Source organism: Canis aureus, chromosome 30 (genome assembly GCF_053574225.1).
Source record: "Canis aureus isolate CA01 chromosome 30, VMU_Caureus_v.1.0, whole genome shotgun sequence".
Classification (NCBI taxonomy): Eukaryota; Metazoa; Chordata; class Mammalia; order Carnivora; family Canidae; genus Canis; species Canis aureus.
Genome location: NC_135640.1, coordinates 39,609,112 through 39,636,058, shown reverse-complemented (window position 1 = coordinate 39,636,058; position 26,947 = coordinate 39,609,112). Strand labels below are relative to the sequence as shown.

Sequence of the window (26,947 nt, the reverse complement as noted above, 5' to 3'; positions counted from 1 at the left end):
GCCTATGTGCTATTTCTTTTACTTTTAGACTTACCAGTTTCACTCACTCCCAAAGCTTAGGTTAGTATATTTTTTCACCCTTCTCTTCACTGAGTTTGTTTCATACAGTTTAATATAGCTCGGTCCTTTTGTTATATTCTACATTCCATGCTGGGATCACTGAGCTCCTAAGTGACTTAAAATTTGTATACATTAAGTTTCCCTCTTTGTGTGATAAAGTTTAATGGGTTTTGGCAAGTACATAGTACCATGTATCCAACAATACAGTATCAGAGAGAATTGTTTCACCAAGTCCAAATGTAGGGCTACTCCACATATACTAAACTGTATGTTGAATTTCATCAAGGCCAGCACTACTTAAGTATTCGACATGGTATAAAGTTCCTAGGTGCCCCTTCCAGACATGACAACATCTAATGTGTATTTTTTTGCGTCTCGTTTGAAGTGTATAATATCAGAGGATATTTTGCTTATATAGAATTATAAGTTGATTCTTTTTTCCCCAAATTTTAATATTTAATTTCACATTCTTCTTACTTAACGCTGTTTCTGATGAGACACCTGCTGTAATTTTATCCTTGTTCCACTGTAAGTTAGATGATTTCTTTTCCCCTGGCTTTTTTTCAAGATTTTTTTCTCTTTCTTTTTCTTTTCTTTCTTTCTTTTCTTTTCTTTTTTTTTTTTTGTGGTTTGAATTCAGTGTGTTTGGTATTTTGGGGAGAGGGGTGGTGTTATCTCACTAGGTGTTCTTTGATCTTCCTGGGTCTGTGGCTTAGCATCTGCTATTTATTTTGGAAAATTCTTGGCCATTATTATGTCAAATGTTCTCTATTTCTTCTGGTGTACCAATTGCACATATGGTACAACTTTGAAATCATTCCACAGTTTTTGGATATTCTATTTCTGGATTGCTTTCTTTCATTCCTTTTTTTCTTTTTGAATTTCAGTTTGGGAAGTTTTTCTTGATTTGTCTTCAAGTTCACGAGTGCCTTGGCTCTCTTGCATCGACAGATGAGCCCATCCACATAGCCTTCGTTTCTCTTACAGTATTATTCCTAACATTTGTCTTTTTATTCTTAGAGTTTCCAACTCTGTGCTTACATCACTCATCTGTTTTTTTGCATGTTGTCTGCATTTTTCTCCTATACACATTAGCAGAGAAATCATATTTTAAATATCCATCTTTTCAGATTTTGCTTCTTCTTGCTTTTTTTGGACTCCTGGTAATTTATTGTGGAGAGCTGGATATAGCATGTCAGCTGGCTGTAACAGGTACTAAAGTATATGGTGCTAGGTGTTATGTTAATCTGGACAAGAGTGCTTGATACTTGTTGCACTAGGTGCCAGAAACTTCCTACGCCTTCAGTGTCATTGTTTTCTCCTCCCATACTGACTTAGAGCTTCCCTAGTTACTCTTCCCTATATAAAGTCTGTGTTCTGCAGCCCTTTCATCTTTAACCCACTGTTTTTTCATACTGTAGCCCTGCTAGTATGGAGGTAAGGTATGGGGGATGGGAAGCATTTTATAATCTCATGGTTTAGTCTCGCTGTTTAGTGGGGCTGTGACCTTCACAGGTGTTTCTCTAGCAGCCTAGTTTCTCCCTTTGGCCCTTGCTTCCTGCTCTGTTCTGTAGCTACAGCAATTCCCAATCTACTTCTTTGAAGTCTTGTGCCTTGATGACTGGGTTTTTCCACTTAGATGAGACAGGAAGGCTACATGGGGCTTGACTGGAAGGAATACCCTTCTGCAGCTGAGCTACAGTTCTGACAAGGTCTTTCCCACTGGACAGTAGTCCTGTCTTATGGATAAGATTGCCACATTTTGCAATGATTGCCTTTCTCTACCAGAGCCAGGAGGACGTCTTTCTCAAATCTTCACCATGAAAACCTGGTGTGGTTCCTAGAAGGAACGCTCACAAATGTATCCCCTTCAACCCCAACACACACACACATGCACACTAAGACGATGGCCCCCAGGAATTTCTCAGTCTTGTGCTAGCCTCTACTTCAGCCTCTAGCAATTCATCAAAATTGCCAATTAAACATTTCTAGCAGTCTGCAGCTCCAGTGGCTTCTGCTCCGGAGAAGCAGATTTCAGCTGTGATTCTCATATTTGCCCGTCTCTCTAGATTTTTGTGGTAGTGGCTTAACCTGTGACCTCTATTTCTCGTCAGTTCAAGGAAAAGCATTGATTTTAAGTTTGTCCAGATTTTTGTTGGTGGTGATAAGTATAGAATGATGATTTCCAGATTCTTTGCATGCTTGAGCTAAAATCATATACCTCTAATTAAAAAAACTTTTTCTCTTGATTGTTGATCCAATCATTTATCCAATGATATTTTTTGCTATATCCCAAACATGGCATATAAATAGATCATGTGTGCTCTAGATAATATCTTTAGCCAGTGAGGGTTCCCTTTTCCTCTTGTGGGCATATAGAATGAGAAGCTCATGACTGCAATCCAATTGAGATTATCTTGGGTTGGGGCTGGGTTGGAATTTTATCAAGATTTGTTCATATTTGGTAAATCCTTGTTTCTTGGGTTGTGGTGCTTCCCAGTTTTTTTTTGTTTGTTTGTTTGTTTTTAATCTCTTCAGCCTTACCAGAATGCTCTACCCTTCAGAGTTTTTTAGCTTAGTTCTTGCTTCACGTAAGTTCAAGTATGGCTAATGACTGCAAAGGAAGACTGGCTTTGTGTTTGCTGCAGAACTTCTCTCTCTAATGGGACTTAGTTTCTTAAACACTGTATGAAATTTCAGTCTGTGTTTTTGTCTACGTCCTCAGTTTCCAGCAGTGCAGTAGAGTTCAGCAAATGTCTCAAGGGGAAGACATGCTTCTTGGGGAATATCCTTTCAATACATCACTTCATCCACAGATGTCCACCCAAAGTCTTCCAGAAGCATCCCTCCATTTGGGCCAAGCTTAATCTTCATCTCATATTCAGAATTGGCAAATGCATCAAGAGAAGAAAACAGTCAGCAATTAGCATCTCCTCTAGGAAAAGCTCTTGTATCTCTCTGGCTTAAGTTCTTTTGGTCTTCATCACTTTTGGACCTCTCCAATCCTTTAAAAATATGAGATGTATAATTTCTCCAATTAAAAAAATTATTAAAATCAGATAATACAGATAATACAGATCTGCATGTCTACAGTATCTATTTGGAATCAGATGATATAGATCACATTTTTTTCAGAGGAAAAATTAGGATTCTTTCATTGGCATTTGCCTGTATGTACCATGCTAGTAGTAGGTATCAGCAAAGCTACCTAATTCTACCCATTGACTCACAAATTAGCTAGATATCTGCAATCATCTCCACATGTTTAGTGTTGGACTGTCAACAAGAGTAGGCATCCAATATCTGTGTTTCAAACTTTGAGAAGTATAATAAGCATGTACCTATGGTTCTGATGGGAATTCAAGGCAGCACAGTGGAGGAGAGTTCTGCATCTGTAAAGAGGAGCAGAAAGCATAATAGACAAAATTGCACAATATTACATGAAGCAGAAGAAAACAGGGGTATCCTGAGGGACACTTTAATTAAAGCCCAGAAAATTGCAATTTCTTTAGAAAGAACACAAAGAACAGGAAACATCCGGTATAGATTCACAAAGGACTACTTAGAGGTATACCAAAAAAATTATACTGGAAATGATGAACAGAGGAGGGAAACTCAGAAATAAAAGAAAAAAAAAAAGAAACATGAGCTTCAAAAAAAAAAAAATCTCAAACTGTTTCAACATTGTATAATGCCAATGAGGTCAGTGTGCTGCAGAAAACTACCACATTAATTTCTCAATGTCTCTGGCAAGGATATGAGCTGTCAAGTCCTTAGGAAAATGTGAAACAAATAATCTATATTGAATTCAACTTGGTTGGAATGCAGGATAGATGGTGGAGGTTAGTGAAGGTATAAGTTTCCAACTGCAAAGAGATCTTTGTTCGTTTTTGGCATTCCCCAAGATTGAAAGGTCTGCCTGTGCAAAATGTAGAGGAGCATTATACACATGTATTTGTGGTGTGTGTATGTGTGCAGTAGGGTAAAGGCTGAAGAATTGTGTGTCATCAATTTCCCCCATAAATATGAGAACTCTCCTTTCCAAACGCAAATGAAAAACAATCTGACAAGTGGCACATGTACTTACGGTTCAAGGGACACAGTATTTAAAATCAATGATGTTCTATAAAACTCAAGGCACTTTGGGATGCCATACTGGAGTGGTAGACTGAGGGTAGATTCTGGAGTCAGACTCAGGTGCAAATCCTGACACCACACTGAACAAATAAGTGAGCATGGGAAGGTCATTAACTTCTCTGAGCTCGTCTTTTCACATGTAGAGTGGAGATAACATCTACTTCCTAGGGTTTCTGTGGTGATTAAGCAATACACAGTGAACGCTAAGCATAATGCCAGGTACCACCAGATAGACACCCAAGAAATGACACCACTCGTGAGTATGCAGTGCAGTGCATGTGGGAGAAGAAAATATCAAGTTGAGGTGGCAAGGGCATTACTAGAAGGAACGTTTCAGGTTAAGAGGGAGGGACAGTCGTGGCTGTGTCCTAAATGAAGTCACTAGGAGATTAGAGGTGGGGGAGCAGAGGTAGAGGGTGAAGGATTCTGGTACTGATATTATCAGAAAACAGGAGTTCTAGGGAGGCAAGAAATAAAAATGATAAAATGCAAAACACAGGTGGGAAGGCCCCAGATGCAATTTCCTGAGTCTGGCCTGTTTCAAGATTCTTCTGAGCTATGGTTCAGTTGTGAGCCTGTCTCCATGAGGTCACAACAAATCTGGTAATCCAAGGATTCTATACTGTGACTGTGTCTTCATGGTTGCCCTCCCATGAAGCCACTACAGTGTCTGCTAATTTCAGGATCCTGTGTGATCTGATCCTTCTCTCAGTAAAGTCATCACAGGGCCCCTGGCAGGTCACTCGACTGCAGCATTCCCGCTAGCCACATTGGCAGGACAAGGGGTTGATATCTTTGAAAGTTTTTTCAAAGCTAAAATCCATGATCCATAAGTTGAAATACCTTGTAATTTTTTTAAAAAGATCAAAATAAGAAGCATATAAGTGTAATATGCAAGAAGAGATAAAATCAGTTATAAATGACTTCTGTGAGAATAAGAGGAAAACAATGCAGAGGTTATTGTGGGGGTACAAGCCACGCACATATCTTTATCTGTGGTCTTGCTGAAGAATGGAGATTAATCAGAGGCAGGGGATGGGGAGAAGGAGCGATTCCGACTGGTGCAATCTGGTTGAATCACACTCCTTAGAGCCCAGTGCTTCTAGGTAGAGAAAGGGGGGCTACCTCTTCCTTGACAAGGAGTCATCCATAGAGAGGTTTAGAATGTGATTCATCTTTGCTTCTGTGGCTTGAAAGACTTCCTCTCCTTCTATTTTTAGCCTTCAGCCCAGGTGTGATTGGGCTCACTGAGTGACTGGCCTCTTAATTAATTTACCTGATAAAGGAAACATTTTGTGCTTTGTCAAACAGTGGGTGAGGACTGGGTCTGAAAACACACCATCGGGATGGAACAAACCTACTTCTAATGAGGTCAGGAAAGAATAAGGATTAAGAGAAATTGACCAGAGTGGATGAGGGCAGCACCAATCAGATTTCCAGGAGCAGAAGATTGTGAATGTGACCCTTCATTAAAAAAGATGTTGGCTCTGACAAAGCTTCAGGTAAAGGGCTCTGGTCTTGCCCAGGGATGGGAAAGAGGGAGGGTCAGTGTGATTTCAGTTTTCCTGCCAGGAAACAGTGCACCAAAAGTTTACACATTTACTCATCAGCATTCCAAACCTGGGTTTCTGTAGTGATAGACTTTCTCCCCCTTCCCCTAACTCCACTCTGTTTAGGCAGCAGGTCACAGTCATGAATGAGATGGGACCAGAGACCTATCACAGTAAGAGCTGCTGCATGGAAAAGGAAACTCATCCCACAGTTCAGTTTTCCCCTTATCTTTCCCATAAGTGGGGGGAATGTCAGAATTGTGGCAAAGTGATGGTAACCATGTTCCTGGTGCACAACTGCTGGGAAGAGTTGTTACAATTAGATTTTATTATGATTTTCCCTCCTGTGGTGAATAGATACTAAGGTAATCCCCAGTGAGCCCTGCCTCCTGGTGTTCCCGGCTTTGTGAAATGCTCCTTTCACTGAGTTTAGGTGGGATCCATGGCTTGTTTTTAATCAATAGAATATGGCAAAGGTGGCAGGAGGTGTGTCCTGTGATTGTACTGTGTTGTGTAAGACTCTGTCTCACTAACAAACTCACTGTTGCTCTCCTGCAGGCCCCAGAGAAGCAATATACCATGCTGTGGACTGCCTGTGGAGAGAGAATTGTGGGCACCTGTAGCGGCTAAGGGCAACCTCTGGCCAACACCCATCGAGGAATTCTGCTAACCTGTGCAAGCTTGGAAGTGAAGTCCTCCTCCACTCAACTTCCAGATGAGAACACAGCCCAGCAGATTGGGCTACTTAATTGTAGCCTTGTGAGACCGTGAGCAGAGGGCCAGGTAAGCTGTGCTTGGAAGTCCTGAACTTCAGAAACTGAGATAGTGAACAGATAAGCCACTAAAGCACTAAGGTTGTGGTAATCTGTTATGCACCATAGAAAATGACTATGTCTCCTTAGACCGTATTTTGCCTGGGGATTTTGACATCTTCATGTTGAGAGTCCTTGAGGTCTTGGGTGATGGTGCCCAACCCTCCCCTTCTGTTGGCTGTCTACGCTGGCAACTAGGAATGGCTTTCCGTGATTGGATGTCCTTCTGAAACACATCTTCGATCTTGAGGCACAGCCACCAGCAGTGGTAGATATGCTAAACAAAGCTTTATTAACACAGTGCTTCCCTTTGGCATGGATTCCCCTATTTTATGATCCTCCTATTATGTCAGACCCTGGGTCAGGCACCTCAGCAAAAATATTCATGGTGAAGCCCAGAACTGCCTACAGAATTCTAGAATCCTGTAGAAGAGAGGCGTGTTGAGATAAATGCCTGTTGTCCAGGCAATAAGGCAATCGTAAGGAAGATATGAACCCCACCACTTTGAGCATTTCCTTCCTCATTTTGGTTGCACTGTCTAGGCAGCCAGTCCTCCCATGCTCACATGTTCTCATTTGAGCTGCTTTTCTGCCCATTGCTTCCTGTCTTAACAAAGGGGGTGCAAGTGGGCCTCCCTTCCCTTGGGAGAGCCCACTGGGCTTTTATGATGTTCTTGAATGCTGTGTGTTTTGTTTTCTAAGTGATTCCATATTCAGTGGTGTTCATTCTTTGCAAAATTTTGTATGGGGTGAACGTAGTCTTTAGCACCATTGCTCTTCGGTTTCTACAACTTTCCTCTATTTTCGCTAGTTCCTCTTTCTCCTTCAGGACTCTGATCCTTCCCTTTCTATCAAATGCTGATCTCAAAAAGAGGACCAGCTGTATTAGTCATCCAGCCTGGCAGTCTCTTCCAAGCAGACTATACAGCGGTGGTACCTTTCACAGGGATGTTTGCAGATTTGGCTTAATCACTGTGGGTGAAAGAGGTTGGCTATCATTTGAATGGATTAATTATGTGGGTGTCTAGGAAGATCTCTTCAGACAAGGAGGAAATAATCTGGTTGGCTTGTGCATAAAAACAGTTATCATCTCACTTGTGACCAGTACCATGTGAAATGTATGGATATGTGGTGTCACGTGTGCATTTACAATAGTGGTTCTCAACTGGAGCGATTTTGCCCCCTACTGGACATTTGGCAATGTCTGGGGACATTTTTTGGTTGTCACAAGCCCGGGGGAGGGGATGTGTCTACTGGTATCGGGTTTCAGAGGCCAGGATTGCTGCTAAATCACCTCCAATGCATAGGACAGTCCCCAAGATAAGGAGTTATCTAGCCCAACTTGATAGCAGGGTTGAGGTAGGGAACCCCTGATTTAACAGACTCAAATTCAATGCCATATATTGTGGCAAAGAAAAAAAGCAAAAGCAACAAATGCAGATAAAGTAAGAATTCCCTCCACTCACCCCATTTTTACCCTTCAGAACGGTTTTTCCCTCCCCTTGACCAGCCACAAGTGAAGCCCACAGAGAAATAAAGTAGGCTATCTTCTTTGCTTTGAACTGCTGTTAAGATTTAACATTCATCTTTATTAACTTTATCCTGAAAGTGTACATGAGAATGTGTATTCTGGATTAGAGACAGGTGATCATTATTCATTTAGAAAGCAAATAACGTCTGCAGGGTTCCTGTGCCTTGATTCTCACCCCCGGGGTGAGGTGGGGAGAAGTAGGCCAATGCCATACACAGACATAAACACAAAATCTGCATCTGAGCAAAGAATGAATTTTCTCTCCTGATGCACAGGAGAAAGAGGCAGCTGCCTCCTGTCCCCTCCCAGGAGGAGGGAGGAAAACCTTTGCTCCTAGAGATGGAGCCCTAGAGCATCCTGGGTTCTCATTCTATCTAGAGTGTAAATACATCCCTTCCAAGGCTAGGTGAGCTCTGGAGTCTAGTTTTGAAGGCCTAGAGATATTTCTGTCTCTAGACTTGAAACGTCAACAGCCAGACAGAGTTAGTACATCTCTTTGGGGTTTTCTTACTCGCTGCAGTTGTACATTAACTTCTTCCTGAGGCTTTCTCTGAGCCCCCATTTGCAGGCAAAGTTATTCAGAAAGCCCCAACACCACCAGAACACACACATATTTCTTCACACCCAGCCATCCCCAGGGCTTCTGAGGACTTAAGGATCTCACTGATGACCTGCTTTTCCTTTTGTGGCTGCCCCAAGTAGGGTAGGAACTCTCCTGTCATGAAGAAGACTGCACCCTTGAGCAGAGTCCTCCCTTGCCACATTCCATGAAGGTTCTTTCCACAAATCTGATCAGAAAGCTCTACTGGATTAGTAGAGCACTGACCTTTCTGCAGATGGTATGTTTACAGTTGAGAAGGAGCCTTGTGGAGACGATATTCCACCCAAAGATTGTGTCAGGGCAGGAATGTGGCCCTGGAACTAACTGGTGCTGGGAATGCTTCTAAGATCCCCTGAAAATAGTCTAAGGGAGTTGTCATTTGCACCCAAGTGATTGGCATTTTTTTGATTCCTTTAGCCATTGCCACGCACACAGCTCACACAGTCAGCAGCCTGTTCAAGGACAGTCGTAACACACTCTTGGCCTTTGGGGATTTTTAGAAACAGTGCTAAAAATGAAGGGAAAGTCATTTTAAGATTCCTTCAAATTGCACTATTTGGGGGTAAATGTGTTCTAAATGATTCCCAAGGGAAAAAAATAATGCTGTTAAGTTGCTACTCCATACCTAGAATACAAGATACTGAATAGCACATACTAGGAAGCAGGTGCTTATCGTTTATGAAATAAAGCCTGAAGGTGAAACATTCAGTATATTACTTACACTTTGTTTTGGAGGTTTAAGTATTCGCTGGGGAGAAATTGATAAGAAGCCAGAAGCTGAGCTTGGATCCTGTCATCCATGCTTGACCTCCCAAGTGTGAGGGGCCGTTCAGCTCAAGTTCATTTCAGGAGGTGGGTGGCAAACCAGGCTGTCTGACTCCAGAGGTGCGCCAAGCCTCATTTTACCCAGAGAGCAAGAGACAATGGTAGTGAGTTGTAAATATTAGCTGTTGAGCTCTGTATTCCGTGATCCCATCATTCTGAAACTCATTCTGTTTTTTTTTTTTTTTTAAGTAATAAGTAGATATTTTCAAAGAGGCTCAGTTAGCACCGAAACTCAGGAAGGACCTACACCAGTTGCCATCCAAAGGTATCCATTCAGCTTGTAATTGTCCTAGGGTGATGCAAGTTAAGACTACCTGAGTCCTGCTTCCTAGGAACTTCCAATCCATAGTGGGGAGAAGAGCTACTGAACAGGAAATTGGGCATCTGCCTGTGGGTTTATCTCCAACTAGAGATCTTCCCCTGCTTTAGGTTGGAGGGTGAGGTGTATTCTCTGGAAAAATTTAACAGACTAAAGGTTCCATTTCTCCAAGATCAGCATCAACATGGACCTCTGTGAAGTTACTATTAGATGAGATGGTTTCAAGACTCTTCCATTTTACCTGAGTTAAATAAATGGCACTTGGAGCCCAGGGTTTTGAAGACCATTGAGGCCAGGAAGCCAAGGAAACTCTTCCTGGATTGGTTGGTCACTGCTCTTTTCTCAAGAAGCCAATCAAGCCATGTTTTCAAAATCTCAGTACATGCTCAACCCAGGAAGAAAGTAAGAAAGGGCACAATATCCTCTGGTTTCAGGAGAACACAGAACCCATCACCTGCATCTAAGTGAGCCTGAAAATATTTAATGAGGCACCCGGAGCTCACTGATTCAACTGTTTAGTGACCAGGAGGCTCAGGGAATTAGATTAGGAACATGGCCGATATAATCCTTTTCCCCACAGAGTTTATAATTTAATAGTGAAAGTGAAAGAGGGTGGCAACCACAATGTGTAGTTGAGGGAAAGAGCCAGCTTGTTTCAGGAGTCGTGGGAGGTCTCCCTAAGAAACAGTGCCAGAAGAAGGCCTACCCATGGCCAACAGACACATGAGAAAATGTTCCATATCATTTGGCATCAGGGAAATACAAATCAAAGCCACAATGAGATTCCACCCCACACCAGTGAGAATGGCTAAAATTAACAAGACAGGAAACAACAAATGTTGACGAGGATGCAGAGAAAGGGGAACCCTCTTACACTGTTGGTGGGAATGCAAGTTGGTGCAACCACTCTGGAAAACAGTGTAGAGGTTCCTCAAGAAGTTAAAAATGGAGCTACCCTATGGCCCAGCAATTGCACTGCTGGGGATTTACCCCAAGGATACAGATGTAGTGAAAGGAAGGGGCACCTGCACCCCAATGATCATAACAGCAGTGTCCACAATAGCCACCTGGCGGAGGAGCTGAGATGTCCTTTGACAGATGAATGGATAAAGAAGATGTGGTGTCTATATACAATGGGATATTACTCAGCCATCAGAAAGGACAAATACTCACCATTTACTTCGATATGGATGAACTGGAGGGTATTATGCTGAGTGAAATAAGTCAATCAGAGAAGGACAATAATCATGTGGTTTCACTCATATGAGGAATATAAGAAATAGTGTAAGGGACTATAAGGGAAAGGAGGAAACTGAGTGGAGAAAATTAGAGGGAGACAAACCATGATAGACTCCTAACTCTGGGAAACAAACTGAGGGTGTAGAAGGGCTGGGAGTGGAGTAATTAGGTGGAAGGCATTAAGGGGGGCACTTTTGGGATGGGCACTGGCTGTTATACTATAAGTTGGAAAATTGAATTTGTTTTATTTTAATTTTTTAAAGATTTTATTTATTTATTCATGAAAGACACACAGAGAGAGGTAGAGACACAGGCAGAGGGAGAAGCAGACTCCTCACAGGGAACCTGATGTGGGGCTTGATTCCAGGACCCCAGGATCATGCCCTGAGCCAAAGGCAGACTCTCAATCAGGGAGCCACCCAGGTGCCCTGGCAAATAGAACTTAAATAAAATATTAAAAAAAGAAGCAGTGCCAGAACGCAGGGTGAGTCTGGGGCAACCCTGCCAAGCAGATGGCCTGCAATGCTGGCTGCTGCCCTGGGACATGCCCCACAGAGTGCAGGGTTCTGAGCAACCAGGGACTCTTGAGGTAACATAGCTGAAGATTTATTCTTCTGTCTCCTCTAATTGGAGAAACACCACACCTCTCCTGCTGCAACTGTGGAGACCATGTTATAGGAAACACTGTTTTTTGTTTGCTTTTTTTTTTTTTAATTTCTCTCTTCCTCCTTTCCTCCAGTCTCATTCCTTCTCTCTTGTCTCTCAGTACAAAATATAAGCCAAGCTCATTCATACCTATGAGGGCATGTCTCTGTGGTGTTTCAGCATCTGCTCAGAACTGCTCAGCAACCAGATGTCCTGCTGGAGAAGTGGTTGTAGAGAGGTGTAGAGATTGAAATTTTGGCACTGGAGGATGAAATCACTAGGTGAGAGGGATGGACCACCAGAAGCAAACTCTGGTTGTGCATATATCTGATGGTGCTTAGCAGCTGTTGGCAAACAATTTTATAAAACATTAAAAACATATTTATTTATCTATTCCTGAAAGAGAGAGAGAGGAGAGAGGAGAGAGGAGAGAGGAGAGAGGAGAGAGGAGAGAGAGAGAGAGAGAGAGAGAGAGAGAGAGAGAGAATTCCAAGCAGACACCCCACACTGAGTATAGAGTCCAATGCAGGGCTCGATCTCATACCCTGAGATCATGACCTGAGCTGGAACCAAGAGTCAGACACTTAACCAACTAAGCCTAAGCCACCCAGGAGCCTCATGATCTTTGATGTATATTTGGCTCTTCTCTGTTAATGTTTGTGCTTTGTCTTTATAAAATCTGATGACGCAGCCCATCCCTGCTCATGTAGAATGGGATGGATGAATGAGAACTGGATCTGGTGTGAGAGCCACTGGTCCAGTGTCCAGGGAAACAGCCTTCATTACAAAATGGCACCTTAATGGAAGACCAGGAGACTTCTTTCCATTACAGGCTCCCAGCATGAGTTTCCTAGGGAGAAAGAACCAGGCATGATGGCCTCTTTCTTCTTCTTGCTCTGAGAACTTTGGGCCTGTGGAATGGAGCTTTGCCAGGCTCTGGGCTTTCCTGGATATGAAGGAGGAAAGTCCTCCAGTCCTTGCAGAGACAGCAGGACATCTCTGGAGGTGCTCACAATGTATCAGGGTCAGGTGAAACAAAACATGGCCCCATTTCACCATGACTCATTAATTAGGGGATGAAAAATAGGTCACAATGATGTTTCAACATATGGTGGCTCATAGAAATTCAAATAACATACAAATAAGAATTTTGTGCCACAAGATAATCTTTTCATGTACGTCAGGTGTGCTGACCTGGACAGTTATGGTGACATAAATGCTATTAGTGAGCATAATCTTTGAGCCTTGAGGTGTGACTTAATGGTCCCAGGCTCAGACTTTCAATCAGTAATTTTGTAAGTCTCTTTTTCCTTTTTTTGAGAAAGGTAAATGTGGGCCATTATTCCTATGGCCCCACATTAACGCTGGCGTGCCTGGCAAGAAATCTCATTACATTACTGATTTCAGAGTCAAAGTGCTTATGTTATAAAGAAGCTAAAATTTCACCTGTAGGAAAATTGGCACAATTTCTTATTTTACCATCCTCAGTGCCAAGCATAAAAAATGCACTTTCTGTTTGGGTAATTTTGCACAGCAGGAACTTTAAATTATTTACAGCTTTCCTTGTCTGGAAGCAGAGGAAACACACCATTTTCCAGGCCACAATTTATACTGTGAAATGTTCTTAGAAAAAAAAAAAGGGAGTAAATTACTGATGTGTGCAAGAATCAGAGAAAGAACACGGGAGTGTCAAAAAACAAGGGGTGTCTTTCTCTTGCTATAACCAAGGTGGATCTGAGGGACCTGCAGGGCAGTTAAACATCAAGATGCCTGGAAATTGCACTGTTCTTGGAGGCTTCTGCAAAATGATTCCAAAACTATCGTGAATGACCAAAAACTGGAATGAAATGATGAAAACCTGGCTGTGAAAGCAGTGCTGGACAGAGGAGAGCACTGGTGGCTAAGAACTCATGAAGGTTGGTCCATGTCTCATGGGAGCCAGCCAGGGATATGCATTTTGGGAACTCAGTCCCCTAATTTTCAGGCAGAGCGTTTGCATGCCTGGGGAGGTAAATGAAGGACCCAAAGTCATTTTTCTTTCTTCTCTTGCCAGCCTTCTGTGTCCCACCAGCCTCGTGCTCAATAGCCTCGTGCTATTCCTACTGAATAGCTGGTGTGCCTGGAGCATCCTCCACACAGCATCACTAAGCATTGCCATCTGCTCATCAGTATTAGTCCCCATTGCTGATGAAGAGCTTCACATCTTGGTTTTGAACTGATCACCTGCCAACTTAATTAGTGAAAATGAGTCCATTAAGGTTAAGGTTCTGGACCTGCATGGTTAGAGACCTCACCTGGTGGTGGAGAGAGGGGTCTGTCCACATGCCATTCTTCTTGGGCTTCCCTTCTAATTCTATTAATTGACTTGAGTCCAACTAAACAAAATAACAATAATGCTTTACATTCATTGAGCAGCATTATGATGAGTATCGTGGGATTAACCTCCCTTAATCCTTATCTCAAATACACAGACTAATTCCAACTTTATAGTTGTGTAAACTGATTCTCGCATAGATAGGAAGAGGTGTTGGTGGGATTCAGACTAGACACTCTGCCTGTAGAGACCACCCTCTCCACTGCCCTGCTGTCCTGAGTAGCAAGCAAACCCTCCTCAGCTGGAAGTTAGCATTGGATGTAACTCATGAAACATTTACTTACCATCCATTTATCACAATGGCACATTCAGAAACATGCCTAGTAAGGGTCAGGTACAAGCAAAATAAATATATCTTTTCTTTCGACAGTCTTACTGCTTCTGTTCTCCGTTGGCTGGGGAGAAACAAAGGCTAAAATAATTAATCCATGTTCATAGATAAGAAGGAACATTCCTCCTGCTTGGAACATGATCTGGACCCCTCCTCCACAGACAGTTCCCAGGTGGTTCAAGAAGAACTCACTTCATTCAGGATGACTAGTCAAAAGTAAACCACTGTAGGATCTATTTAAAGGCCCTTCAAGGAAGAGCCAGAAGACGTGGCAGTTCAAGAATACTCACTCGGCAACATTTGTTGTTTCCTGCCTTATTAATTTTCCCATTCTCACTGGTGTGAGGTGGTATCTTATTGTGGTTTTGATTTGTATTTCCCTGATGACGAGTGATGCAGAGCATTTTCTCATGTTCTTGTTGGCCATGTCTATGTCTTCCTCTGTGAGATTTCTGCTCATGTCTTTTGCCTATTTCATGATTCAATGTCCACAATAATCAAACTGTGGAAGGAGCCTCGGTGTCCATCGAAAGATGAATGGATAAAGAAGCTGTGGTCTATGTATACAATGGAATATTACTCAGCCATTAGAAACGACAAATACCCACCATTTGCTTCGACGTGAATGGAACTGGAGGGTATTATGCTGAGTGAAATAAGTCAATAGGAGAAGAACAAACATTACATGGTCTCATTCATTTGGGGAATATAAAAAATAGTGAAAGGGAATAAAGGGGAAAGGAGAAAAAAATGAGTGGGAAATATCAGAAAGGAAGACAGAACATGAGAGACTCCTAACTCTGGGAAACGAACTAGGGGTGGTAGAAAGGGAGGTGGGTGGGGGGGGGGGGTGACTGGGTGATGGGCACTGAGGGGGTACTTGATGGGATGAACACTGGGTGTTATTCTATATGTTGGCAAATAGAACACCAATAAAAATAAATTTATTAAAAAAAAAGAATACTCACTCAGTCAATACTTTCAGGTCAAGAAGAAAGTGACCATAGAACAGGCTCAACCTATCTTCAGAAAATCTTTGAAATCTTAATTAAGCTATCACCATCAAACAACATGAAGTGAAAGAGAAAAAAACCCAGACATTCAAGAGCTCAGGGAACACCTAGAGAGAGTGAAAGCTAAGATAGGGAGCTAAGAGAGAGAGAAGGTGAAAGATGGAAGTTGCTCTCTTGCAGAGCAGAGAGCAACCTGAGTTACAGCCCCAGTGTGTGCAGGTATCACAGCAGGAGAGCTGGTTTGTAGGGGGAGCACTCACCCTCTTGCTAGCAGAACTGCCTCCAGCACTATTTAAACTATTTCAAGACATAGAAAAAGAAAGAACATCTTCCTTTTCAAAAAAATTGAAGCAAACGGGGTGCTTAGGTGGCACTGTTAAGTGTCAGACTCTTGGTTTTGGTTCAGGGTGTGACCTCAGGGTTGTGAGATCAAGCTCTGCGTTCAGAGCAGAGTCTGCTTGAGGTTCTCTCTCCCTCTCACTTTGCCCCTTCTGCTCATGCTTTCTCATTCTCTCTCTCTCTTTCTAAGATAAATAAATAAATCTTTTAAAAAATTGAAGCAAATACAGCTTTGTTATCAAAGGTTAAAAAGAAAAAGCAACGTGAGAAACAAAAACCACAGGCAAATCTTACTGAATAATAGTTTCTAGTAACACATTGGAAAAAATCATATTAAGAGAATTTTGTTCTCAGAATACAAACTTCCTTCAATATTAGGAAACCTTTTAGTAATAACTCACCACATTAATAGAGCAAAAGAGAAAAGGTTCCCATTAGATGCTGGAAAAACAGCTGATAATGCTACATCTAAGTTATGAATGGAAAAGAGTAAGAATTGCTTTCTCAGCAATATGAAATATATTCAACACAAGATATAACAAGCCAAATGAAATTTGTGATTTTTGATTGTTTCTTGCCATAAAATCCATTTTGTGGTCAATTGGACGCATTTGAAAAAATGTGGGTATTATTATAATAAAGCTAGATTTTATACTAATTACTAATTTTGTTTTGTTTAATAATGATTGGTGTCCATATAGAGGAATAGCTTACTTTTTTGGATTTTCATGATTTCTGTTATTTACTTGAAATCAGTCAGCAATGTGTGTGTATACACATGGTGTGTGTGTAAAGCAAGTAACAAAGAATGTTAGCAACCGTTGAATCTAGATTCTTTGGTTTATCATGTTTACTTTCTAGTAAACATCTATACTTTCTAATTTTATTTATATTTTAAGTGTTCATGATAAAATATTTTTAAAATCGTCATCTCAATCTGAAAGGCACCTTAATGCTTTGTAGGGCAACACTGAAAGCATCTCCATCAGGTTGAGAGTAAGACAAAAGGACATGAAATGTTATCTGGTTCATCACTACAACTAGAAAGGAAAAGGAAATTAGAGTGGATGAAGTATTGTTGTCCTTACAGAAAAAAGTGGAAAAAGCAAGAAGAAACAGTTGAAAAGCAATTATACACAAGAGAATCCAGAAAGGGTCAGAATAGAACAATTAATATACAGATACTAATTGCTGTCTTACACTCAGCAGAGGGAGGTTACGGTCAGAGAGAAATCCATTTATAACATCGACAAAAAACATGACATAGCTGAGGGTGAGCTTACCAGGAAATGGTGAAGATCGTGCTGAAGAAAACATTAAAACATTATGAAAGGACAAGACAGACTTGATAAATGGGAAAGCACTCTGCTTGGACAGGACTCAGCTTCTTGGAATGACCAACTCTCCCTTGGTGAATCTATACATTTAATATAATGGCATTTTTTAAAGGGAGGAATAAACAACCTTTCTGAAAATAATTTTAAAATAAAATTGCAATAATTAAATCAATGTGATGCTGTGTGATTAGGAAAGACAGACAAATGGAAAAGAGACACAGTACAGGCCCAATTAGGTAAAGAATTTAAAGATGTGATTTTAAATTAGAGAGGAAAATATTAATTAATTATTAAATAATGATTGTATTTGGAAAAACTAAATAGTATCTGGAAAAAATAAATTGTAGAAAACAAATTTTCAATAGCTCAAACTATATATATAAAGAATATATATAAAGTGTGTCTATGCATATATATGTATATATAAACCATAAAAGCACTATAAGAAAGCATAGGAATGAAGAATTTCTCTTCAGCTATTACACCAGAACTAGACTGATAAATTTGACTGCATATAGCCCTGAATTGGGAAAAACTTTATCACAAACAAACTCAAAACGAAAGCAACAATCTTGCAAAAAAATGCAGTTTATATCATGATCAAAGGGTTGGTTTTTCTAACAAACTAATAAGAAAATATTTAAAATAAAATAGAAATTGAGTGGAGGGAATACGCAGATAGTTTCCACCATTTTACCCAATACAATATAGAAAGCTCCTAGACACTTGGAGATGTGTTCTGAGTCACACGAGTCAGGATTCATGCATATCTAAATGTTACCCTGACTCTGTTGTTCACCTGTCAGGTTGACATGGACCAGAGACAACAGCACTTGGGGAAGTTAGGGGGAGACGGACATGCTCTTGTTTTGTGGCTAGAAATTGTCACTTGGTACATCTCTCGAAGATAAATTTGGAAATTTTTATTATAAATTTTAATTATGTTTAATTAATCACATTTTCTTATCAGGATACATTTATAATATTTGATGATCCGGCAATAGCATTATTTACTAATTGTAAATATTTATATATAAATATGTAATATTTATATATGACTATATTATACAAATATAAATATAACATGAATATAAAATATTACTAATCAATCATATATAATTAGTAATATTTTATATTTATGTTATATTTGTATTTGTATAACATCTTTATTAGGAAGCCTGTATGTAAATCCATGATGACATATTCATTTAGTGGCAGCTCTTACAAAGGATGAGAGAAGTCTTTGGTGCTTGCATTGAAACATCTGCAAAATAAATGTGAAGTGAAAAACAGCAAACTCAGGAATATGGTGATGAGCAGGCTATTATGTGTATATTTTCCACTCGTATGATTGTCTTGCCCAAGTACAGGATATCCACCTCTGTGAGGCTCTGCAAACAGCTGGTAGCAGTGCTCGCCTCGGGGGCCAGGCTGTGGAAAGAGGATTGGTGGTCAGAAGCCTACATCCCGCCATATAACACTTTTATCCTAACTTTGGTGTCATTTGCACATAGTATTTATGCAAATCATGACTACGATTTTGAAGACAATAACTTTAAGAGCAAGCACATGCATTCACCACGGGCCAGGTGCCCCTCAGACGGGCTTAGACTTCTCGGGTCACACCAGCCTCACAGCCGCAGGAGGCAAGCGCAGTTGTAATGGATGATAAATGCAGTGCAAGGCGCATGGTGCTCAGGGGACAGTGACACTGGGATCCTTCCAGCCATTTGCTTTGGAGTCTCTGCTGCATCAGATGTTTGTGGAGGAACCCCAGTAGAACAGGGTTTTTACTCTGGCTTGTGACACTAGTTACAGAGGATGGAAAGGAAGCCCCTTTCCAGAGGTGTGAGTGAATGGGGCCCAGACTCAAGGCTGGGTGGAGCTGGCTCAGAAAGAAGGACCCTGCTCTTTTAAGAAGTGAGGGATCTGGTGAGGATCGATGCCATCAGCACGTGATTTGCATGGCTGGTGGTCAGATGCTTCAAGGTCAGCTCCAATGACCTACCTCATTCTTTATAACAGCTGTTCCTAAATAAACGCATCGTGATGGATTTACACATTTCATAACATAAGCATTTGGTTTGTTTGTTTACTAGCCTTCTATTACAGTCGTATTGCATTTTATATGTTATGTATTTCCATTATATTTTTATTTATGCTCTATGCAATATACACATCTGTAAATATCATCATATTATATGTACTATGACCGTATGAAATCAGTAGTGACGTAAGAGGGTTCAAGTCCCTGAGGACTAAGCCTTACTAATCAAAGCCACAGTGAAGTAAAGATTCACCCCAATCAGGATGGCTAGAATCCAAAAGAGAGACAATAACGGGTGTGGGTCAGGATGTAGAGAAACTGGAAGCCTCTCCGTGCAGGTGGGAATGTAAAATGGTGCAACCACTTTGGAAAACAGTCTGGCTGTTTTTCAAATGGCTAAACACACAGTCACCATATGACCCAACAATCTCACTCCTAGGTGTATATGCAAGACAAATAAAAACATCTGTCTACACAAAAACTTGTACAAGAATGTTTATAGCAGCCCATCCCCATAATAGCCAAAAAGTGAAATAACCCAAATGTCTTCTGTCAACTGAGAATGGGTAAAGTGTGGTGCACCCACGTGATGGAGTCATTGAGAACCTGACGCAACATGGATGCACCTTGAAAAACATTCTGTCATGCGAAAAACAGCCAGTCATAAAGGCCACATATATGATCCTATTTTTATGAAATAGGCAAATATACAGAGATATAAAGTAGATGAGTAGTCACTTAGACTGGGGATGGGGACAGTGGAGAATGGGGAGCGAGTGCTTCACAGGTATAGGGTTTCTTTTTTTTTAATTTTTATTTATTTATGATAGTCACACAGGGAGAGAGAGAGGCAGAGACACAGGCAGAGGGAGAAGCAGGCTCCATGCACCGGGAACCCGACGTGGGATTCGATCCCGGGTCTCCAGGATCGCGCCCTGGGCCAAAGGCAGGCGCCAGACCGCTGCGCCACCCAGGGATCCCTAGGGTTTCTTTTGGGATGATGGAAAGGTCCTGTGATTGACAGACTTGACAGTTGCCTAATTCCGTGAATATAGTAAAATCATAGAACTGGACACGTCAAACCAGGATTGTGCAGTATATGCATCACATCGCTATGAGGCAATTTCTGAGTTCTTTGTGAAATAGTGAAGTTGTCTCCTCTAAGAATGCAGGCCAGGCAGCAAGGAGCAGCCTTAGGGAGGGAATGAGGTTTGAAGCAGCTTTTGTGGCCATGAATGGGGACTCTGACCAGCGACCAGAGAAGGATACAGGGCTGCAGGCTGGGGTCTCAGAAGCAGTCAGCATCCTAGGATTCATAGGACACCAGTCCTCAAAGATGTGTGATTTCCCCAGCAGCCCCAGTGGACAAGGTGCAGGAGTGTCCTCCTGGTTTTAAACAGAAGCTCCAAGAATGCAGGACTTTACTTGCTGAACATTGTATGTCCCCTGGGGTGGGTGGGACTCATTTGCAGGGACACTGGGTGGAGCGGTGCCTGACAGCCCTGTGCCCTGATAACACAGACATCACCAGCCACATGCTCCCAGGAGGCCACTGCACCCCCACTCTGCCCATCAGCCCAGATTCCTTCCCAGCAGTAATCACCATGTTTGAAAAACAAATACAGTGTGCCCTTAGTTGGTTCCAGCAGCTATGAGAGCACCTTTGCACAGATGGCTTTTGATTTCTGCAGCAAGAAGAATGTTATCACAGCCCTGTATGGATGGTGGCCAAGACTCAGGGGTGGTGGGTGACATATACTCAGACCCCTCCTCTTGCAAGCTTTGAGGTTTGAGTCTGACGTGGGTCCCACGTCCCAGTGGGTAAGATTTCCACCATCCCAAGCCACATCTTAATTTGTTCCATGAGTATTAAGTTTCCATGCATGCCAGGCCCCCAGCTTGGCGGTGAGAATATAGAGATGGCCTCCAGGAACTCACAGACCAGCTGGGGAGACTGCCCTCCCACGTGGTACCCCTTGCAGCCCCGCCACTGGTAGGAAGCAGACCTAGGTAGGCAAGCGTTTGACTTGCTGGACATATTGATGCCACGGGTTGACATTAGTTGGGTCATGATGACTCTGTCAACATGTAAAATCACAGCTCTTTAAAATACCAAAACACTGCTTGCAACAGCTCAGCGGTTGAGCATCTGCCTTTGGCTCAGGTTATGATCCAGAGAACCCAGGATTGAGTCCCACATCGAGCTCCCTGCAGGGAGCCTGCTTCTCCCTCTGCCTGTGTTTCTGCCTTTCTCTCTCTCTGAGTCTCTCATGAATAAATTTAAAAAATATATTAAAAAAAACACACACACACAAAAAAAACAGCCATTCCTGGGCCTGACTACATCCCGAACTCCCACCCTCGCCAAAATCTGTTTCCATTTGCTGTGGTAGCAATTTCTAGAGAGTACTTCTCTCTCTCTCTCTCTTTTTTTTCCTTGACAAGGTATTGCTTTTATGATCAGAAAAGTAATAAGGATTTTTTAAAGTTTATTAGAACTAGACTCACTTCTAAGCCCAGTTGCCCCAAATCATACTTTTAAAAGGGATTTTATGATACTAAATATATTACAGAGACTATAGAAAGGACATTCAGTTATTGAATTGAGGATTTTCTGTGATAGCTGGACTCAGAATAAAGGATAATTTTGTGGCACTGATTCCCTTTCCTTGTGACTCAACAGCCCAGTGGCTAAAGTAGGTGTAGTCAATCAGGAGGGGAGCGGATTGTGAGCCAGCGCAGAGCAGGGTCTGCAGTGGGGATGACTGCTTGTTTCTGTTTTTAATAATATTTTATTTTAGATGATACATTTTTACAACTTTTAGATTATACATTTATTTGCACAGTGGTCACAAAATAGAAAAGAGGTGAAATTTTTCTTCCAGGCCACCCAGTTCTCTTCCCTAGAGGCAACAGAGGTTCCAGAATCCTGGCCGAGCAATTACCCACACAAACCAGCCAATGGTTAGGTGTGAGTGAGTCTAGACACATGGATATACAGATATGCATGTGAACATATATGCATATAAGTGCATATAACACATGTGTCCCTAGCACAGATGTGGTGTAGACTACAGATAGAGATGATATATTTCTACATGAATTGGAGCAACAGTACACATTGTTTCCTGCTTTGCTTTCATCGCTTCTCCCAAAACCTGCTGTAATGGACAGTCTTCTACAAACTGAGTTCGGCTAAACTAAGATGCCTCGATATTAAGACATCCTATTATTTTAGGTGCCATGGACAAAGAAAAAAAACACCGCTAATTAAAACATGCCACAGCATTGAGAGTCAAACTCACCCAATTTCCAAAATGCATCTTAAAAATCGATAAACTATAGCCTATTGTCACTCAAGGCTGTCGGGTAAACTCCCAGGAGTGGAACTGCAAGGTCAAAATGTAAGTTTATTTGTAATCTTTAAATATCTGGTTGTGACCACTGAGGCTCTCCCAATTTACACCTGAATGTGTGAAAATGCCCGACTGCCCACTTCTTCTCAAATTTAGTATCCAAACAAGCTCTTAAAATTTTTTTTCTAATAGATGAAAAAATGGTGTAGTTTCATTTTTGCTCTTTTTTCTTATGTGTGATGTTGAACTTCACTTAAGAGCTGTTTGAGTTTTCTGTTCTGAGAGCCATTAAAGTTCTTTGCTCATTTTTTCTATTGACTTGTTGCTTTTCATATGGTTTTGTGGGTGTTTTTTTCTCATATTAGGAAGTTAGCCCTTTGTGTTATGAATTACACATTTTTCCCCCAGAGTCTTCTATTTGTCTTTTACTTTAATTATGGTGTTTTGCTTTGTAGATTTTTTTTTCTTTTTCTTTTTTTCTTTGTTTTTTTTAGAGAGAGAGAGAGAGAACAGTGGGGGAGGGCATGCAGAGAGAGAAGGAAAGAATCTCAAGCAGACTCCAATGTGGGGCTCTATCTCAGGACCCTGAGGTCATGACCTAGCTGAAACCAAGAGCCAGACAGTTAACCAATTGAACCAGCCAGGCCCGCTGCTTTGTAGATCTTTTAAAAATTTTTTCTCATGTTGTCCAATGCATCTGTCTTCTCTTTTGTGGCTTCTAGGTTTTGTGTCACACTCAGGGGCCTTTTGAGTTGTGAGATAATTAAACACAATCCATCCATACTTATTTATGATGCTTTTATAATTTCTTTTAAAAGCTTTTTCCTGGAATTTGTTTAGATTTATGGTTTTAAGTACAAATTCATAATATTTTTTTTTCTGATTGGTTATCAAATTGTCCTGGTGACATGACATGCTGCCCTAAACATGTAATAGCATCCCCTGTGCATTTGGATCTGTTTTTGGAATCCTCCCAAATTCTTATGATATTATCACTTGCTATCTCTCTTGAATCTTGTATCTTTCTACTGGATTCTATCCCTTGGCTTCTGCATTGGATGCAGTTTATTTCCCACAAAATAATAGCCCCTCTCAATACTACATTACCCCACATTGGAATCTATGCTTTTTCACTTTATATAGCCAAGCTTCCAGAAAGAAAACAATTTCATATTTTCTCTCTCTAATTTCCTGACTTTTGCTTTACTTTTCTGTTCTCTGTGATTCCACCCAATGACACATTAAAATTGTTCTTATTAAAGTCAACAATAACCTTGGGTTCTCATCATACTTGAATCACTTAGAAGCTTTCAATGGTGCTGACAGCTTTTTGCACCTTGGCCTCTTCGGTGGCGCCATGTATGGAATCACTCATCCTTTGAGTGGACTGTCCTCGATTCCATTTGCAGGCTTGTTCTTCTCTGGCCATTCAATGGTGCTTCTCAAGCCTGGGCCCAGCTCCTCCTCCTCTTTCACTTTTTACTCTCCCCAGAGAATCTGAGGCCCATCACTTTTTACTATCCACCCACTGATGACTTTTCTTTCTTTCTTCTTCCCTGGGGTTCCTCTGAGCTCTGGGCTTATGTTTCCAGTTGCTAATTGGCCATCTCCACATGGAAGTTTTTTTGACATGTCAAACTTGACATGCCTGATTCTAATTCCATGATCCCAACTGCATGCCTCCACTGTCTATGCTGTGTCCCCTTTCTGAATGAACGACAGGCCATCTATCCAATTGTGCAAACCAAGTTTCTAGCATCCTTCCTGGAATGACTCTTTCTGTGCTAGTTGTGTGATGAATTGGTCTGTATTCAACTCATTACAAGTGATTGTTAAATTTTCCAGAATTTTGTGAACTGGTTGTTAAAAGCCAGGTGATGGGATCCCTGGGTGGCGCAGCGTTTGGCGCCTGCCTTTGGCCCAGGGCACGATCCTGGAGACCCGGGATCGAATCCCACGTCGGGCTCCCGGTGCATGGAGCCTGCTTATCCCTCTGCCTGTGTCTCTGCCTCTCTCTCTCTCTCTCTCTGTGACTATCATAAATAAATAAAAATTAAAAAAAAAATAAAAGCCAGGTGACAAAAAATTAATTATTAAAAATAAATGATACTGACTTACAAGTAAGCAAATTGTACTGAAACAAAGGTAATAAATATTTGCAACCATCACTTCCTAACTATTTTATTGCATTTTATGATCATCTTTGTTCTAGAGATTATTGCCTGGTGGGAATCCTGTATCCTTCATGCACCTCTTCTCAATCCTGCCTTCAGTGACGTCACATTGGCGGCCTGAAATATGTCACGGTGGGAGTATTTTCACCATAGAAATTGGTAAATGTTAGAACCAGAGCTGGATTTATTGCTTTGTTAGTTGTGCAGACTTAAGGTATTGGAGAAAATGTCAATGATGTGGATCACACTTTGAAGGGTGGCACACCTTTTAGTCATTATGATGCTAATAACTCAAACACTTGAGGAAACCAGCTTTCAGTATTCAAAAATTACTAGCCTGCCCAGCAAAGAACTAGGTCAGGTCTTTGGCTAATGATAGCAAGTTCTGACCTACATCGTCATTATTCCACTTTGTGTTTCTTCTAAATGAAAGTAGCAACCAGTATTTATATCAGAAACTTTATCAGTTGGAACATAGGTTCTCTCGAGATTTAAGAGTTCTGCCAAAATAAATAAAACATATTGTGAAGATCACTTTACTATGTGGAATTGACAATAATAAATATTAGGCACATTGTTATTATTTGTAAATTGTGTGCTGTAGTCTCTTATGACTATAAAATTCCCTGCCTTAGCCCAATCACTGTCTCCTCTCAGATGAATTACAGTGCTGACCCCACGGCCTCCTGGCAGCCACTTTTGCTCCACCTCTTCTTCTGGAAATCCGAATGTGATCGTTCATCTTTCTTGCAGTCAGTACTGCGAGAAAATACTCTTTAATATAAAGAAGGCCTACTATGTGTGCTTCTTTAGGGGCTAGCCATCAGTGGATAAAATAAACATCAGTCCTTGTCCTCATGGATTTTGTATTCTAGAAAATTAAAATTTAGTAAGTGCTATAGAGACAAATTGAGCAGGGGTGGCCATGAAGGAGAGCACATAGCAGGTTTGCAGAAAAAATAATGAGAATCACACAAGAATATGGCTGCATACCAGTGATCCAGAGACCCACTCGGGCTCTGCCCCAGTGTCACCCCTGAAACCCGCTGTACCATCCTGCTTGGCCTCCATGGCCTTCTCCCCAAGCCCCACACATTGGGGGCTTTCCCTAGTCCCTTGTTCCCACTGAGCCATTGAGAAGCCTGCCTGGTGAAAGCCTCAGGCTTAAGAGTTTGCCTGAGATAAGAATTTGAATAAAAATCTGGAGCCTTATTCTTACTTCAAGTATGATTTGTTACCCAACAGTGATTGCTAGAGGGGAAATGTCTAGGGTGAACAAATGTGTCATAGGAAGTGCACATATTTTAAATGAAGGAGGTGGAATTGCATTGTTACTGCAGGAAGACTGTGTCACAGAAGCTGTGTCCTATACAGATGAGCCTTACTCTCTGGACTCTACCTCTATTGTCAATGGGGAACACTGGCCAGGGCACCTGTATTTGTCTTGTTGAGTGGGAAGAAGAGACTCTCCCTTCACAGTGGCTGAGCAAGTGCATTCATTTCCTATTGCTGCTCTAACAAATCACCACTAACTCTGTGGCTTATAACACAAATTTCATATATCACATTTCTGTGGATCAGAGGCCCAACACGGTGTAGCTTGGTTCTCTTCCCAGGGCCTTGCAAGGCCAGAGTTGAGGAGTCGAGGTATTGGCTAGGCTGTTTTTTTTTTTTTAAGATTTTATTTATTTATTCATGAGAGACACACAGAGAGAGGCAGAGACACAGGCAGAGGGAGAAGCAGGCTCCCTGAGGGGACCTGATGTGGGACTCGATCCCAGGACCCTGGGATCATGACCTGAGCTGAAGGCAGACGCTCAACCACTGAGCCACCCAGGAGCTCCAGATAGGCTGCGTTTATCTGGAGGCTCTGTGGAAGAATCGTCTTCCAAGCTTCCAAGCTTGCTCAGGTATTGCAAGAATTCAGTTCCATGCATCTGCAAGACAGAAGTCCCTGTTCCCTTGCTGGCTGGTGGCCTCCACATTCTTTGGCTTATGGCTCCTCCATCTTCAAAGCCAGTGATGGTCTATCAAATACTTCTCCTGATGCAAATCCTTCTGCTTCTTCTCCCTCTTCTTCTTCTTCTTTTAAGGGCTCATGTGATGACATTGGGCCCCCCAGGATAATCCAGCATAATCTTGCTATCTCAAGGTCTTCTTATTAGTAGCCTTAATTACATCTGAGAAGTCCCTTTTGCCAAGTTATTTGTGGGCATAGCACCAGGGGTCAAAGTCATGGGGATCAAATTCAACCTAC

At 41.6% G+C, this 26,947-nt stretch overlaps 2 long non-coding RNA genes across 3 annotated transcripts; one reads left to right on the top strand and one right to left on the bottom strand.

The window, feature by feature from the left end:
* Nucleotides 1-2,489: 2,489 nt before the first annotated feature.
* On the bottom strand, nt 2,490-6,952 carry LOC144301992 (uncharacterized). The gene is made up of 3 exons (XR_013368918.1): nt 6,419-6,952; nt 3,402-3,452; nt 2,490-3,065 (listed from the first exon to the last, which is right to left on the bottom strand). It is a non-coding gene; the product is annotated as an uncharacterized LOC144301992 (long non-coding RNA).
* Nucleotides 5,514-25,270, top strand: LOC144301990 (uncharacterized). 2 transcript variants are annotated; one of them, XR_013368917.1, is made up of 3 exons: nt 5,514-5,699; nt 6,306-6,530; nt 24,729-25,270. It is a non-coding gene; the product is annotated as an uncharacterized LOC144301990 (long non-coding RNA). The 2 variants fall into 2 exon arrangements; XR_013368916.1 differs by lacking the exon at nt 24,729-25,270 and adding an exon at nt 14,464-15,235.
* The last annotated feature ends 1,677 nt before the right edge of the window (nt 25,271-26,947 follow it).